This window comes from Dama dama, chromosome 33, assembly GCF_033118175.1.
Source record: "Dama dama isolate Ldn47 chromosome 33, ASM3311817v1, whole genome shotgun sequence".
In the NCBI taxonomy this organism is placed as follows: domain Eukaryota; kingdom Metazoa; phylum Chordata; class Mammalia; order Artiodactyla; family Cervidae; genus Dama; species Dama dama.
The window spans coordinates 8,804,691-8,821,909 of record NC_083713.1 but is presented as its reverse complement, the minus strand read 5'-3'; the positions used below and the strand labels follow the sequence as shown (position 1 = coordinate 8,821,909).

At 53.1% G+C, this 17,219-nt stretch overlaps 1 pseudogene; it reads right to left on the bottom strand.

Moving 5' to 3' along the window:
- LOC133050745 (liprin-alpha-3-like) overlaps positions 1-17,219 on the bottom strand; it is a 34,160-nt pseudogene that overhangs the window by 13,298 nt on the left and 3,643 nt on the right.

The following is a 17,219-nucleotide window of genomic DNA, read 5'->3' as shown; positions in this document are numbered from 1 at the left end:
AACCTTAAAGGTTCAGAAGTCTGCACATCCAAGGGAGGAGGGTAGTCAAGGAGAAACATCCACTCTCCCCTTTCTAAACAGTGAGGACAGATATGTAGAAGAGGAAACCACAGCAGGGCCTGAGCAGAGGAGCCTGGCCCTGAGAGAGCTTCTGGGATGCACAGCATTGCACAACAGACCCACGCGGAGCAACGCAGACTTTCCACACAGAACTCACCCAGTGAGCAAGGGGACGGCTGGGTGGGGCTGCTGCTCTCCCATGCCGCTCTTCCGCTGATTAGCTGTGTGCTGCATTAAGACCCTGGTTATTCTCTTGGCTAGGGCGCTGTGTGGCTTGCGGGTCCCTCGTTCTCCAACCAGGGATCAAACCCCAGGCCCCTGCAGTGGAAGCGCAGAGTCATAGCTATTGGACTGCCAGGGAATTCCCTAAAGAAACACAGCAGCTTTACAAGACACTCAGATAGCATGCGACTTTACTTAAGACTGTGAAGTCTATGTATGCTTCAAGCTCAAATGTTTCACATCAAATTTCAAGTAACTCTTCCTTTAAGTCAACCTTGGGTTTCCTAGAATAGTAAATATCCTATTTTCTAGGAATAATTATACCCGAAAATACAACATGTGTCTTAATAGCTCAATAGTGAAAGTGAAAGTGAATTCTCTCAGTTGTGTCCGACTTTTTGCGACCCTACGGACTGTAGCCTAGAAGGCTCCTCTGTCCATGGCATTTTACAGGCAAGAGTACTAGAGTGGGTTACCATGTCCTTCTCCAGGGGATCTTCCCAACCCAGGGATCAAACCCAGGTTTCTGACATTGCAGGTGACGCTTTACCGTTTGAGCTACTGGGGAAGCCCCTTAATAGCTCAAGGAGAGTTTCTGAAAAGGCAAACTTTTAAAATTCCCATATCCCAGGGGAACGAGGCATATACCACATGCCTGGAGTTGGCGTCCCAACCACAACCACCATCCAGAAGCAAACGGAAGACTCGCCTGGCTTCTGCTGGAGTTTATTTCCTCGGCTGTAAGATATCGCACCACTCTGCTGTCACCGGCTCACTCTCAGCTGAAACCTCTCTTTACAGAGACGGCTTGAGAGACGAGCCTGGGGGGCTGCCTGCTCTGTGGAATGCTGCGATGACCCTGCTCGGGCCGCACTGCAGGGCAACTTAGCTGGACTCTCCTCTGCCCCCTCGAGGATCAAATTCAAGTCCGAGTCCCCAAGTGCAATTCATTAAAACACTTGTTCTAGCAGTAAAGTGACGTGGCATGCTTCCTCGCCTTAAAATTAGAGTCACGGGAGAAAGACATTCAGAAACACAGTGAATTCTATGGGGAACAGACAGGCCCGAGAGAAAGTCACACCGTCTGTGGATGACAACAGGCGCGTTAAAGCAGAACATGAGCACCAAGGTCAAGCTGTCTTTCCTAACGAGATGCTGTGTGAGCCTCTTCCCATCAAATGCCACACTCGGGGCACCACCCAGACAACAGGTGTGGCCTTGTTTTCTGAGACTGACCGTCCGCACAGCCCAGCACCTCCTACGAGGGTTCGCAGGGCTCCCCTTCACCAGCACCGGGCCCCAGCCCTGCAGCGCTGCGCGGCTCAGAGCCTGGAGCTGGGGCCGAGTCCCACGGGGAGGCCTCAGGACACACACAGCTCAGCAAGCCTGCTGACTCGGCTTCCCCTGCGAGATGGCGCCAAGGGGAAGAGGAAAGACAGCATTGAGAGCAGGAGCTACGTGAGGCCCGGGGGTGTCCCCGCACGCCCAGGACACCGCGTGACCCACAGGGACTCGGACGGCCCCGGCGGCCTCGGCCTCCACTCCTCACGGAGCACGTCCAGCACCTGCTGCGCCTGCAGTGCTCTCCCCGGGAGTTTCCACGGAACATGAAAATCTGAGACTCACCAACCCTGAACAATTGCCTGAAAGTGGATGCGTCGGCTGCGTAAATTTAGCAATTAAAAGAATACCTTTGAGACAAATCGGGCCTTAATAGAAAGAAAACAGTTTTGAGAAACCAACTCATTCTCACATCTATAATGCCATAAATGTTAAACTATATTCAAGTGATATTTTTTCTGGAACACTAAAATATTTTTCACGTTTTATAGATAAGGCATTTTCCCTGTAGTCAATGTTGTCTCTGGCTGACTGACAGAACTGAGATCACCCACTGTGTTCAGAAAATCTTTGTATTTTGAATTGTTCTCTATGAAGCCACCAGAACACCCTAGATTTGCCATGCGTAGCAACAAAGAACTACCCACTTGTGCACGCATGCACACGCACACACACACACACACACACACCCCTAAACACAGACACCGAATCCAGTAGGATTCCTTTAAAATTATCCTTCCATCACTTTGAAGACAAGAGGCGCAGGGCTCCTGAAACTGACGATGAGGCGCGCAGGCCCCTTACTTGCAGGCGTCCCTGACGTCCGTGTGGCTGGCCGTGTACAGCATCCTGTCTGCAGCCGGTCCAGCCGAAGGGACCAGAGCGAGGTGGGGGTCGAGGCTTCACATTTGATAGTGGTCTTGTCATCTCGTACCTCTTCCCGTAAAGCTGGCAGCTGAGGGAATGAGGCAAATGTAAAATTGGGTAACAACAGACTGTGTCAAATCTGTGAATCTGGAGCCCTGTGAATCTGGAGGTCTAAGGAGAGGCTGGCAGCTGGTCACGTGCAGTGGCTGTCCCCATGTCGGCGCTTCTGTCATCGAATGTGCCGTTGCTGCTCTAGTGTGACCGCCCCCACCCCCACCCCCACCCCGGGTGGCAGGGACCCCCATGTGGCAGCCCCCAGGCTCGCTCTCTCTGGATCATCCACCCTCTAGAAGTTTCCCCAGACCCTGAGTAGGAGTGGGCGCTGCTGCGGGAGTGAGTGTGTGTGTCCTCCAGCCCGTGTGATGTTCCACGACTGACCGCACTCTGGGTTTACACGCTTCCTCCCGCGCTCCTGGGACCCGGCAGCGTGGCGGGAACGCAGAGGCTGGACTCCGCCACACTCAGGACTCACTCCTGCTGAGCTTCGGGGTGAGCACAGGCCGGCCTGGTCCCGAGGGGGCACGGAGGCCACGCCCTGGGAGTGGAGGGTCGGCGGGTCTCCGGAGGTCGGCCCTGGAGAGCCCTCAGCGGCAGAGAACGTGACCTTGGCGCCCCGCTGCCGCAGGAGTGGTCAGACCACGGCCCGAGGCTCCCTAGCGTCCCTGGGCACGGGTGTCCCTCCCACCGCGGCAGTGCAATCTTTAATCTGTTACTACTTGTTATATGGACCTGAAGAGATTTCATTACAGGGTTTTTCATTAGTGAAAAATTCATGCATACCAGAGAGAAAATATTTTAGAATTTAATGTTTCTTATCTTTATGTAAACTTATGACTTCATTTAGATAGATACTTATTCTTGTATATTCAGGCTATAAATATCCTTTCAGATCAATTCATCTTCTGATACCTGATTTTAGTCTTTCAAATGAATGTACTGTACTGCTTGTCTGTATAAAGCCTATGAACAAACATAGGGCTTTTGTAAATGATGCATTTATTGTCATTATTCTTGTTTGATTTTTAAATGATAAACCATGAGAGAAGGGGTTTTCCTGCGATTGTAAAACCATCATGACACGGTGTGCATTATCCTTCCAGAATGTAACCAAGCTCTCCAACAATCACTCTGAAATGAGCAAACTTAATTTCAACCAATGGTCGCATTTTAACGACTGACCTAAACTGTACTTTTTCCAGCAAGAAATGCTTTTTGTCTGCAGCGTGAAGTGATGTAAAAGTACGGGTGTTGAGTGTGAGCTTCTACTGAAATCTGGGCTGAAAGTATGACTAGAAGAAGCCTATGACAATCTGTCCCACAACCTGGCCTCTGTGGACCCGGATCCCTCCTCTCCACTGAGACTCTTCCGGGACCAATCGCGATGCCCTGCGCCCGCTGCGGAGCCGATGCGCCGGATGGTGAAGGAGCCACATCCCCGACAGACAGACAGCATGATGCAGCTCTGACAAAGGCCTCATTTTTCTTCTGTAAACCATCTTTTTACATCTGTTTGTAAACTTGTTTAAAGAATGGATCTAGGCATACATTTTTAGATTTTGATGACATAGCCATTCTGGATTGTATAAGTAGCAAATGTAACTTTTACTTGTTCAGTGGCACATTAAAAAAGCCAGCAAGAGATGCGTTCAGATCACGGTGTGTTATTTATGATGCCGCTGATAGCTTGGTAGACAGAGACGGCATGTCTCTTTACATGTGGGTAGTGCCTTCAGTTTACCTGTACAGTTCATTGTTACCATTCTGTTTTTCTGTTAATATTTTGTGAACTTCCTGAATATGTGAGAAAGTACATACAGTTTACTTTGGAACAATTTTTATCACAGTATTATTTATTGCTTTCTTTCAATAAAGTACTGAAGCCAAATTTCCCACTGCCACTTAACAGTGCCGAGGGAAAGCTGGACTCTCCCTGAGAACAGGCCAGAGCTGGTAATGGGAGCCCGTGTCATCACATGGACATTCTGGTAAGAGAAACGGATGGAGAGAATGGAAAGGCTAGAAGGCGGAAGTATAGGTGTCCCCAAAGGATGACCGACGGGGTGTTCATGCCCTTGGATCCGGAGACAAGAGGCTCCATCACTTCAGCATCTTCGGGGCCAGGGCCCCTCTGCTGCAGAGGCGAGGGCAGCGGGCCGAGGGTGGGAAGAGAGTGCAGGTGTCAAGGCTCACCGAGGGTGCCCGGGCGGGCTGGCCAGGGGAATGCACTAGGGAGTGTGCGTGTGCACGCTTGTGTGTGGGAGCTTTCTATGTCAATTTAGTCAACACTCTTTATTATTCATATACCCATAGAAAGAAGAAGGTAGCAAGGGGAGGTGGGAGGGAGATTCAAGAGGGACGGGACATACGCACACCTAGGGCTAATTCATGTTGATTTACGGCAGAAATCAAACCAATATTGCACAGCAATTATGCTTCACAAAGAAAGAACATACAAAGGCGGTCAGGAAAGTATGAAAAAAAGATTTCTCATAGAGATTTTTTTTTTATTTCTCATAGAGATTTATAATCACAACTCTGCGTACATCTGGGAGCAGGCTGCCCACCATCATCAGACCGCCCCACAGCATCAGACATTCCTTCCCAGCATGAGGCCCTAGTCCACCATCAGACCCTAGTGCAACATCAGACACTCGCCCAGCAACAGGCCCTTCCGCAGCATCAGACCCTAGTCTAGCATCAGAAGTCCCCCCTCAGCATGAAGCCCTAGTCCAGCATCAGACACTTGGCCAGCAGCAGGCTGTCCCAGAGCTTCTGACCCTAGTCTAGCACAAGATGTTCTCCTCAGCATCAGACGTATCCCCTCAACATCTGGCCCTAGTCCAGCATCAGACCCTCCCCCAGCATCAGGCCCTAGTCCAGCATCAGATTTTCCCCCTCCCCGCCCCAGCGTCAGGCCTTCCTCCCCCAGCATCAGGCCCTAGTCCAGCATCAGACCATAGTGCAACATCAGACAGTTGCCCAGCAACAGGCCCTCCCCCAGCATCAGACCCTAGTCTAGCATCAGACATTCCCCCAGCCTCAGACCCTAGTCCAGCATCAGAAGTCCCCCCTCAGCATGAAGCCCTAGTCCAGCATCAGACACTCAGCCAGCAACAGGCTCTCCCCGAGCTTCTGACCCTAGTCTAGAACAAGACGTTCTCCCCAGCATCAGACGTACCCCCTCAATATCCGGCCCTGGTCCAGCATCAGACCCTCCCCCAGCATCAGGCCCTAGACCAGCATCAGGCCCTAGTCCAGCATCAGATTTTCCCCCTCCGCGCCCCAGCATCAGGCCCTCCTCCCCCAGCATCAGGCCCTAGTCCAGCATCAGACCATAGTGCAACATCAGACAGTCGCCCAGAAACAGGCCCTCCCCCAGCATCAGACCCTAGTCTAGCATCAGACATTCCCCCAGCCTCAGACCCTAGTCCAGCATCAGAAGTTCCCCCCACCCCAGCCTTAGGCCCTAGCCCAGCATCAGGCCCTCCCCAGCATCAGACCATAGTGCAACATCAGACAGTCGCCCAGAAACAGGCCCTCCCCCAGCATCAGACCCTAGTCTAGCATCAGACATTCCCCCAGCCTCAGACCCTAGTCTAGCATCAGACATTCCCCCAGCCTCAGACCCTAGTCCAGCATCAGAAGGCCGCCCCCCCCAGCATGAGGCCCTAGTCCAGCATCAGACACTCGGCCAGCAGCAGGCTCTCCCCGAGCTTCTGACCCTAGTCTAGCACAAGACGTTCTCCCCAGCATCAGACGTACCCCCTCAACATCCGGCCCTAGTCCAGCGTCAGGCCCTCCCCCAGAATCAGGCATGGCAGCCCCACTTGTCTGATCCTCCTGAGCACACTCAGGCAGCCCCCGAGCAGCAGGACAACAGCTCTTGCAGGAGGTGCATCTGTAGGAATCCCCTGCGGAGCAGCAGCAGCTGGGGTCTGTTTCAGTTCAAGGAGAGGCGAGGGGGCACTTGTGCAGGAGGCAGCGGTGCTGTGGGCACGCTCCCCAGCTCTGCTTCTCCCCGTGGGGGCTCTGCTCTCCTGCTCTCTCACGGGCCCCAGGGCAGTGTCCTTCCAGATTCACGGTCGCCTTGATATCTCAAGCCCAAGTCCTGAGTTGCGTCCCAGTCCGGCTAGGCAGAGGCCTGGGAACACCCATGCTCAGGGGCTGAAAGGATCCCAGGGGGACAGCCAGGCCCCAGCGGGTGGCGGGGCAGGGGACGAGGGTGGCCGCCCACAGAGGGCCCCGCAGCAGCACTGCAAGGACAGCAGCGATGCCTCAGCTCACTCGGGGACGCTGCCGGCCTGGCACTCAGAGATGTAACCGCCGGCAGCAGCTCTGGGGACGCAGGAAGCCCGGTGAGTGACACCACGCCACTCAGGCCGTGTGCGTGGGCACTGCTGACCACGGCCTCGGTTTTCATTCTGGTTCCAACTGTCCCTCCAAGGGCTGACGGGCTCCTCTTCCGAACGGCACACTTGTTTTCTTTATGTGGGTGAAGGCGTCCCTGCTTGTTTCTGTCCGCACTGTTGTCGCTCATCGTGTGGTTTCCTCGTTACAACCTGTGCTTGCTGCTCTTCCAGTTTAACTTAGGAGCAGCCCTTCTTTTCTGCATCAGCGTTCACGGGGCCTTTCCAGGTGGCGCGAGCTGTAAAGGTCCTGCCTGCCAATGTGAGAGATAACGAGATGTGGGTTGGATCCCTGGGTCAAGAAGATGCCCTGGAGGAGGGCATGGCAGCCCACTCCAGCATTCTTGCCTGGAGAATCCCATGGACAGAGGAGCTAGTGGGCTACACTCCCTGGGGTCGCAAAGAGTCAGACACGACCGAAGCAGTTTAGCACACACTCAGGCTTTAGTTCAGTCGCTCAGTTGTGTCCGACTCTTTGGCACTCCGTGGACTGCAGCACTCCGGGCTTTGCTGTCCTTCACTATCTCCTGGAGTTTGCTCAAGCTCAAGGCCATTGAGTCAGGGACGCCATAGAACCATCTCATTCCCGTTGCATCCACCAGAGCGGGGGCTGGGGCTCGGCAAAGTGCACGGTCCCACTGCCTGGGTGTGCACCTGCCCTCACCACTCCCTGACCGCGTGACCATCACTGTGTCCTCCTCTGTAAATTGGGAGGTGGCAGCCCCTGCTTGGGAAGGGGGACGCCCAGCATCTGGCATATAATCAATGCACCTTCCATCTCAGCGTTGTCTTTACTAAGACTAGGGATAGCATTGAATAATCTGCTCCTTTTTCTCTCTTGTGTCTTAACTGTGGTCCAGACCACATCTTGTTTCACTTACCCCTGGGTGTATATCCCACACCCAGCACAAACAAGACACTCTACAAATATCTGGCTGAAGAGGCAGGAACATACCCTGTCCTCAAGGAGATGAAGCCGAGAGAGATGGGGGCCTAATGGTAACACTGTGTGGTGAGGAGACCCCAGGAGGACCTGCGTGACTGTGTGGTGGGGCGTGGGCCATGGGCAGAGCCCCTGAGGAGCTCCTGGGGATGAGGAAGGTGGCAGGAAGGAGGAGGAGGGCCGTTCCTTGTGCGATGTCCAGAGATTGGACCTCACCCCTCACTGATGAGCACTTAGGCCATTTCCAAACACTTGTCAGTGTTCTGGAGGAAAGAATCATTGCCCAGCTCCTACTCAATCAACTTCATAGAATATGTTTCTAGCGTTGGAGTATAAACATCTGCTTTATTCATTCCATGCTTCGTTCATCCACCCATCGAGCCAGCCATCTCTTCAACCATCCACACACACTCACTAGTCCATATTCCACCCACTCATGAATTCCGTCCACCCATCAAGCCAGATATCTGTTCATCCATGCATCCACTCACTAATCCATCCATCCATCCATCCACTCACTAATCCATCCATCCATCCCTCTACACATAATTCATCCACCCATCCACTCATTAACTCATCAGATCATCTTGGACCCACCGAGAAGACGGATGCCTCCTCCGCTCCTGCTCCCAGGAGGACCCCGAGCGTGAGTGACAGGAGCCTCGTGGGGCAGCGGGGGAGACACAGAAGGGACATGCCTGCAGGCCCTCCTCCCTCTCAACGGGGAAGCACCCACCTGGTCCTAAGGCCTCCCTGCCGGGAGTCCAGGCCGGCCCTTTTACTTCTTGCCAAACAAGCGGCCGATGCAGGACCTGATGCCCTTCTTCTTCGCGGCTTTGTGCAGCGAGTCCTGGCTGATGGTGCTGCTGCTGGGGTTGCCCCCGGGGCCGTCCTGAGAGCCGGTCGAGCTTCGGGGAGAGAGAAGGACCTTTAACCGGCGCCCTCATGCAGACACACAACCCTCCTCAAGATCTATTGTTAGAACCGGCCACCCAGCAACACCCGCACCTCAACCTCGAGCACACAGTGGAGGCTCCTTCACCAACCACACTCCACACAAGCAGTGCAGGCTCCCGGCCACAGACATCTGCCCCGGGAAGCTGAGAGTCTCTGACAGGAGTTCCCCCCAGGGAGGGCTTGACTCCAGGCCAGCTGGTGCAGAGGGCACTCCGACCCTCCCTCAGGGTCTCCGCTTGGCAGGTGACGAGGCTCCCAGAGAAGGCGAGCTCCCCTGCTCTGGGCAGCTCCCCCCACCTCCGCAGGGTGACCGTCCCCGGCCGTGGCAGCACAGCTGCTGGTCAGGAGACCACACGTGCCCTCCGTCGAGTGCTGCCTGGCTGAGGACGGGAGCTTAGCAGGCGGTGGTCTGAATGAGGACAGTGTCAGTCACTGCAGGGGATGGAGTCTCCTGAGAGGAGACCCTTGAGGAAAAGGGAGGGACCCTCAAGAGGGAACCCGAGAGGCACGGGGCCGTCACCCTCAGGAACGCGCCCCGGGCGGGGCAGACCTCTAGCAAGAGCAGGAAGAAAGCTCCCACAGCGGGGTCAATCGTAGAGATGGACGTTTTCTAAAATCAGCAAGGCCACTGAGCTCTTCTCACCCAGCACCTGAAGTTCACCACTAAACACAGACACCGAACCCAGTGGGATTCCTTTAAAGACATCCTTCTAACTCTTTCAAGAGAAGAGGCGCAGGGCTCCTGAAACTGACGACGAGGCGCGCAGGCCCCTTACTTGCGGGCGTCCCTGACGTCCTCGGGGCCGGCCGCGCGCAGCGCCCCCGTGTGCAGCCGGTCCAGCCGAAGGGACCGTGGCGAGGCAGGGCTCGAGGTTCCACCTTTGATGCTGGTCTCGTCGTCTTCTTCCTCTTCCATTAAAGCTGGCAGCTGAGTGAGACAGGTGTAAAATGGCAGTGTAAAACTGGCTAACAATAGACTGTGTCAGAAAAGGCAACCTCACAGGCTTTACATTATAACCGGAAACTTATTTGTAAATCTATTTGCTATGCTTTCCTCCAAGTACAAAAAAAACAAAAAACAAGCAAACAAAAAACAACCCTTGTTCCAGCTTAGTGCCATCGTACAGGACTGTCTTGTTCAAGAGAAGCGGGGCGTGGGGCAGCGAGAGCACCCGACTGAGTGCAGACACCCTGGACGGGAGCCTCCCTGAAGCCGGGCTCCGCCCTCCCTGGAATCCAGCGACCAGATGGCCCCGCCGGGCAGGACAGCAGAGCGACGCCAGCACCGTGAACCCTGCATGGCATGAACCGCCCTGATGAAAGCACTCTGCTCATCGCCAGATGCTGCTCAGAAGCACCACCAGCAAGAGGAAGAAGCCTCTCAGCAAAGGCGTCCAGACCCTTCTGTTTGAAGGAGCAAAGCACACAGCTTGTGCCACCACCCAAGATCATTGGTAGTGAGGATGCAGCCTACTGGAGCCCAGGACAACAGGGGAAAGACAGAAAAGGTACCTCACCCGGCATGCGAACACCACGTGTCTGGCTCGTATTCCTCAGTAACGGACAGACTGGGGGCTAACACTGAAGTGCTCACTCGCAGTTCCAGTGTACTTTGCTCACTGTGGTTTACATAGAGCACCCCTAGGTCTTCACTCAGAGATGACCTTGTATGAGACTAGAGGGGTGGGATGGGGAGGGAGATGGGAGGGAGGATCAAAAGGGAGGATCATACCCACGGCTGAGTCACGCTGAGGTTTGACAGAAAAGAACACAATTCTGTAAAGCAATTATCCTTCAATTAAAACATAAGCCAATTAAAAAAAAAAAAGAGATGTTTCTCCTGGAGTCCCAGCTTTTCCGCTGGTCCTGGGTGTGAGGACAGGAAAGACAGTGGTGGTAACAGTGTGGGGAACAGATTAACCCCTTCAGGGTCCAGCCAGGTCTCACTAGTACATTTGGGTGTGTGGTTAAGCCAGGGGAAGTTTCAGGAAACAGGCACGGCAAGTATTTTTGTAAACAATGAGTGTCTTGTTTTAACCAACTAACCTGTGCCTTTGTAGTGGGATTCTCTAAAGAATACTGATCCACTGCAGCCCCACAGGAGCTTGGTGACAACAAAGTGACTCAGTGCAAAATACAGCTGAGCCCGTTCAACAGCAGCTGGGTAAACTATGCACCCTCCCCTCATCTCCAACAAGAACCCTCAGGCAACAGAAGGCTACAGAGGCTAGAAATTATCCCCACGGAACTGAACAGGGATCAGTCTCAAATTCAAGTTACAATAAGCCTTTATAAAAATCAGAAAACAACAGAAACAGAGTGGGAAGTGACACGCCTGGGTTGACCGTGGACTCAGGGGAGACAAACACCTGCCTCAAACTCAGAGACCGCGGCCAGCCCCTTCCCCGGGCCTCCTCCTGAGGAAGGCCTCTGGGTCCCCAGCCTGGCCGCCTGCCCCCAGGAGGGAAGCCCGCCCCCCTGGTGCCCACGTGACTAGGATGGGCAGGACGGTGTCCTCACGTAACAGGAGGACACAGCAGGCCACAGTGCCGGTGAGCGGCACACCCAGGTCACCAGCCCCAGGGCACAGTGCTGCTCCGCGGGGCCCAGCAGAAGGGCTCCCGGGCACTGAGCTGCGTGAACTGGAGCGCGGCTGCCCGAGTCCTGCGGGAAGGTCCCAGGAGTGGTCGGTCAGCGGGCTGGGAGCGGGAGAGGGACAAGGACGGCCAGCCCTCGGGGCACTGGACTCAACAACAGGGGCTCATCCAAGGGACCCGAGGGGAGAGGCAGCGAGCTCCCTCCTGATGCTCCCTCCTTCAGGGATGCTGTGAGGGACACGAGGGCCTCTGGAGGAAAGGGGGCTGGATGGCAGCAGGGTTAAGTGTCCAGGCTCTCATCAGACCAGTCCGCACCACACTGCTGGGTGTGCGAGCCTGGGCACGGGGCCCGGCCTCTCTCAGCCTCAGTGTCCACGTCTGCTGACTGGGGATGACAGCAGCCTGGCCCTCACCTGGGTGTCTGCCAGATGACATGACAGGCTCGGAAAGCACTCGCCACGCTGCCTGGCACACAGAGGCTCCTGCACACTGCTACCCCCGTCATTAGACTGGATTCCCCCAAAGCTACCACCTTCGGCTCGGATTCAGCCGTTTCTTTGAATAACACGCTGAGCGGAAATTCCACCGTGGTCCAGACGTTAGGACTTGGCACTCTCACTGCCGGGACACCGGCCTGGTCCCTGGTTGGGGAACTAAGATCCCATAAGCTGTGCAGCACGGCCAAAAAATAACTGAAGAAAATTTTAAAAATAATCCTATGTCTATTATAAATAAGCATGAGTTGATTAGAAGGTAAACAAGTGGGAGAAAGGCAAACTGTTACAAGAGTCCCCGAATGACCTATTACCAAGAGAACCATCAGCATATTTCAACTGGTGGATGAGTTTCAAAACTTCCATTAAAATGTCAATTATTCACCAGTACATAACCACATAATGTTCATTCATGTAACACGATAAGGACTCTTTAATACTTCACAGAGAAACAAACGCATGCTATATTATTAAATAGTTAACCATGCTTCCTTAACTCACTAGGCTGAAAGATGCATGCAAAGAAATGAACAGAAACCAGATTGATTGCAACTCTGATGCTAAAAATGCAAGAAGCGTCACAGGCAAATACAGTAAAGCAAACATGACAGCAAACATAGAAGTGAGATGAAGACTTAGAGAACATGGAGCTGGAAACAGAGCATATTTTTAACCACAGAAGCGAAATGAGCTATTCAAGGTTTACTAGAGAAACACTATAAGTTATTACTCAGGAGATACCATTCTATTACAATATCATGATTTATTAAAGCAGAGCATTCTGGTCAGCAAAGGGCCTTAAGAGTTGTCTGTTCTCAGCCAAAATTTGCTATAAGTTAGTTTCCCTTAATAGAAAACACGTTATACTTTAAAGTAGTAATTTCACTGATTAGGAAGTTACCATAATACCTATTTTAAACCTGAACAAATCTAACCACCTATTGGACATTAATGTAAAATCCTTACCTAGAACTTGATATAAAACTTCTCAGAATAAATCCATTAAAGCAGGCATCCCATGAAAATCTGTAAGGAAAGCTAGCATAATAGCAAGTGGAGTCTTCACATCTTATGAACCATAAAAGATACTTTGTACAAGAGTCTAGGAGAGACATTAACCATGCAAAAACTGATGAGATTTACCGTCTAAACTCCAAGCATCAACACCGAAAGGATATTGGGTCAAAAGACCATTAATTCTACGTTTAGAGGAGCATTTCTTCATGGAAGCATAATCTCATTTATGATTACACAGGTTATGTAGTGCATGATCCACCTACACAATGCTTCTAACTCTATAGCGATACACTAACTTTAACTTACTGCTATGCAGGAAAAACACCATTTAATGGGACACGAAGACAAAGCACAAACCAGACTAACGGGACACAGCATTGATATGACCAGAGCAAGGGGGAGGATGGCGGAGGGGAGATGGATGTGTGAACTACAGCCTCCGGTGGGGGGGATGGGAGGCTGGAGTCTGGATTGATGATGGCTAAACAGGCAACAGGATGAGTCAGGAAATCAAAACCAATGATGAAAGCAGACACGCCATCAGAAAACTGCACAAGGAGAAAATATTCAGAACTGTTCTTTTACAAATACTCGGAAAGAAATCAAGCATGAAACCACAGAGAAATCGTCCAAGAATTTTAAATATCAACTACTTAGACAATGATACAATTATAAAAGCAGTGTGTCAACAGACCACAAAATGGACCAGTTACCACTTCACATGCATCTAAAATGACCCACAGTTAATTTAATTCTATGCTAACAACGCAGCTCACAGGAAATGGGTGGTAACAGAAAAAAGGGATAATACAAGTGCAGTTTCAAGGCAGAGTGTTGTACACGTGATTCACGGGGTAAACAGCAGTGCACTCAGAAACCGAGGCTATACACGAAAGCAAGCCGGCCCATGTGCTTTAGAGCCGCACACTCTGTCACCAGAAGACCGAGGGCGTCATCCCGTGTTGAGACGCGGAAGAGTGAGGCAGCCCGACTTCTTCCCTGGGGCTCTGGGGCACCGGGCCTTTAACTGGTTTCATGCGCACAGCTGGCCTGAGGGAGCAGCCAGGCCCGTCAGCAAGCGGACCAGTTCAGAGTAGGTTTTCTTGCCACCGCATGCCCTGCACCCTGCAGCCATTCGTCCCCAATGGAACATGTGCTGCGCGGCTTTCACTCGCCATGAGGGCAGCCTATGGTTACTTTCACGAGGCTGTCTGCTCCCTGACCACAGAAACTGACCTGCCGCTGCCGTGCCCAGCAAGGGCCAGGCCCACCGCTCCAGAGGCAGTCTCTGGCTGAGTTCATGACGGCGTGCTAAGCCGGTGGTCCAAATATCAAGACGGATTGGTCCCTGTGCCATTAGGGAATGATTAAAGACCAGGCAGTTTTAAAAGTCTTAGACCTCTGAGCATAGCAATTGTACCTGATTTTCTTCTGGGGAGAACGAGAAAAAACAAAGAAAGAAAAACGGTGTGCTCGGGGAGGCATGCGGCAGGGAGGAGGCAGACACATACCGGAGTCAGGACGTCCAGCCGATCTCCCTGGAGCTCCGGGCTGTGCTGCCTCCCTCGGGGTGGGGAGCGCTCCCTGCTGGGCGGGCAGGAGCCGGCAAGTGAGGAGGCAGGACACAGGTTGAGGGAGCTCAGGGACTTAAAACGCCGAAGGCTGCCTAAGCGCGACCTGCCCGCCCTGCTGTCAGTCTCCTCGGCCCGCTGCTCCGAGCTCTCCTTCTCCTCCTGGATCCACCTAAAAGAGAGCAAAACTCGTCAGCTGCCCTCGTCAGCACAGGACCGTGTCTGGACAACAAATTTGGGCTGGCATTCTGTGTCACGATGAGCAAATTCCGGGAACATCTGCTCATTTCACATCTCGGCTAAAAGGTTCGACTTTAACTCTCTTGAATATTCTCAAACTTGGAATAACTTAGCACTGAGTCTTACAAACTGGCCCCTGGTCATTCACGTTTGATTTGACTTATTTACGCTAACATTCTGACGGGGCCTGGGTGGCGACTCTCTCCCTGTGAGGAGACACCTGAAGTTGACCACCTTCATCTTCCCTGCTCTCAAGGCAGAGAGGCACGTCAGGGTCTCAAGTCTTTTCCACTGGGAAACGGGAACTCTCTATAACCAACACAGCGATTCACGAACAAGCCGGAGTTTCTAAACAAAAGTCCCCAGACCAGATGAAGTGCTGAGGGGATTTTTCTTTTTTAATGGTTGTATGTGTAACAACGCATCACTTGATGAAGTTCTCCACCAGCTTTGTGCGAGTTTCTGGCTTCATGTCAATGTGACGCATTCACCTAGAATTCACGCTTCCTGCTCTTCTCCCCTAATGTGTAGTGGATGATTTTATATAGCAGTTTAAATACTCGATGATGCCTATAAAATGATTTCCAAAATAAAATACAGGATTCTGGCAGGTCATAACCTCTTCAGCTTCATTCTACCTATAAGTTCTGAAAGTTTTTCACTTGTGAGAGCAAGCTGAGGGACAGAATTTACCATTTATAAAACAAGTCAACTTACTGCCTAAGGAAAATTGACTTTACCTGACAACTTGCTGTAAAAATAAACATATTCATATGGAACCGTTCCATATTTCCGGCGGGGAAGGGGAAAGCCCGTCTTTCTGAGCTGGTCTGAGCTGACACAAGGCCAAGGAAGCAGTCTGTCTCGGCGTCAAAAGTGCAGGCGCCACCACCTGCGATGGCTGGCTGTGCCGTTCACCCCTGCCTTCCCCCCGAGCCCCGCGTGCTCGGCACACAGGCACGGACGGGCACCTCGGCCTGGGCTGACGTGACGAGAACTATCTGAGCAGCAGCTCTGCCTGGTCCTGCGCACGGTCACCGGCCTGCGGCCGCTCTGGACACGGGCCCGGGACAGGGGCGTAGCTGTGCGCGTGTGGCCCAGGCAGGCCTCGGGGCCCCCGGACACCCGGCTGCACCCAGACCCAAGGCCCGCTGCTCACCACGAGGCGGGCCTTTGCGTTCTATCCCGATCTGTAAACTGTTACAACTGCCAAGACGGTGTCTAAAGAAAACATCTTAAATATACTGATGAGATGAGAAAAACTCAAACCCATGTCTTTGGACCACTGTCTTACAACAAGCCAATCTTCACACTGTATTCAGTTAAAAAGGACAATGCAGATCTGAGTGGGAATTTGCCAACCCCCAAACCCCTGCTTTTCTGTTCCAGGTGGCTTTGCACAGGAACACGGGAGTCTCCGATGGACACAGGTGGGTGAACCCACAGGGCTGGGGGGCACACGGGCCGCAGAGGACACCGCCTCGGCACCTCACCCACCTTGGGGCTCAGAGCTGAAGGGAAAACGCCAGAACACCGCCCCACAGAGTGCTGACACCAGCTGTGGACAGAACGCCCTGCCTCACTGAGCTCTCTCATCAAGGGCGATCTCAGAACTGAAAATCCTTGAAGCAGGCCTGAAGTCAATTCTCTCACTGTGGAACACTCAGAATTCTCGTAGGAGAAGAGAGCTCCTCAGAGAAGCCCAGGTTCTGGGGAGCTGAGTTCGGGTGCACCCACCGGATCTCTTCACTGATGGCGTCCAGCTGCTCCTGAAGCATCACAGGAAGAGTGTCGCCATCGGCCTGCCCACTGGGCGGCAGCTGACCGGCCGAGCTGAGGAGGGTGACCCCGTCGCCCTCGCCGTCAGACACAGCCTCGTCACTCTCGAACGCCTGGGCCACGGTGGCCACCACGCGGGCCTGCTGCGCGGACTCCCAGTCCTGCTCCCTCTGGCTCTGCACCTGGGCACGAGAAGACCACGGCTCGTCCGCGACATTCAGGACAGCTCTCGTCTGTCAGGAACCGAGCACAATTTGTATGGAAGCCCCAACTTTGTATAAACGGCCATGCTTATGAGACACGGCCATCTCTTAAGCGAGCAGTACTGAAGAAACGGGCAGCAGGAGAATCGAGTTCCTAGGTGGCCTGGTGACAGTCAGGTCTCAGCGTGGACGGAAGGCAATCCTATGAGGTTATTCACAAGGGTGGGCTGACCGAGTCAGAGACAAAAACCCAAAATTAAAAACATACATCCATGCCTCCATCGGGCAGGCTGAAGGAAAATAAGAAGGAAAAAATCCTTCAGCTCCGCAGCCGCTGGGTCCACGTCAGCGGTCATCACTTGTACTAGCTCCCCGAGGAGTGCCGTCCTCACAGGTTCCCAGCCCTCCGTGCTCCAGGCTGGTCTGAACACGCACAGACAGGAGCGAGCTGGGCAGCTAGGG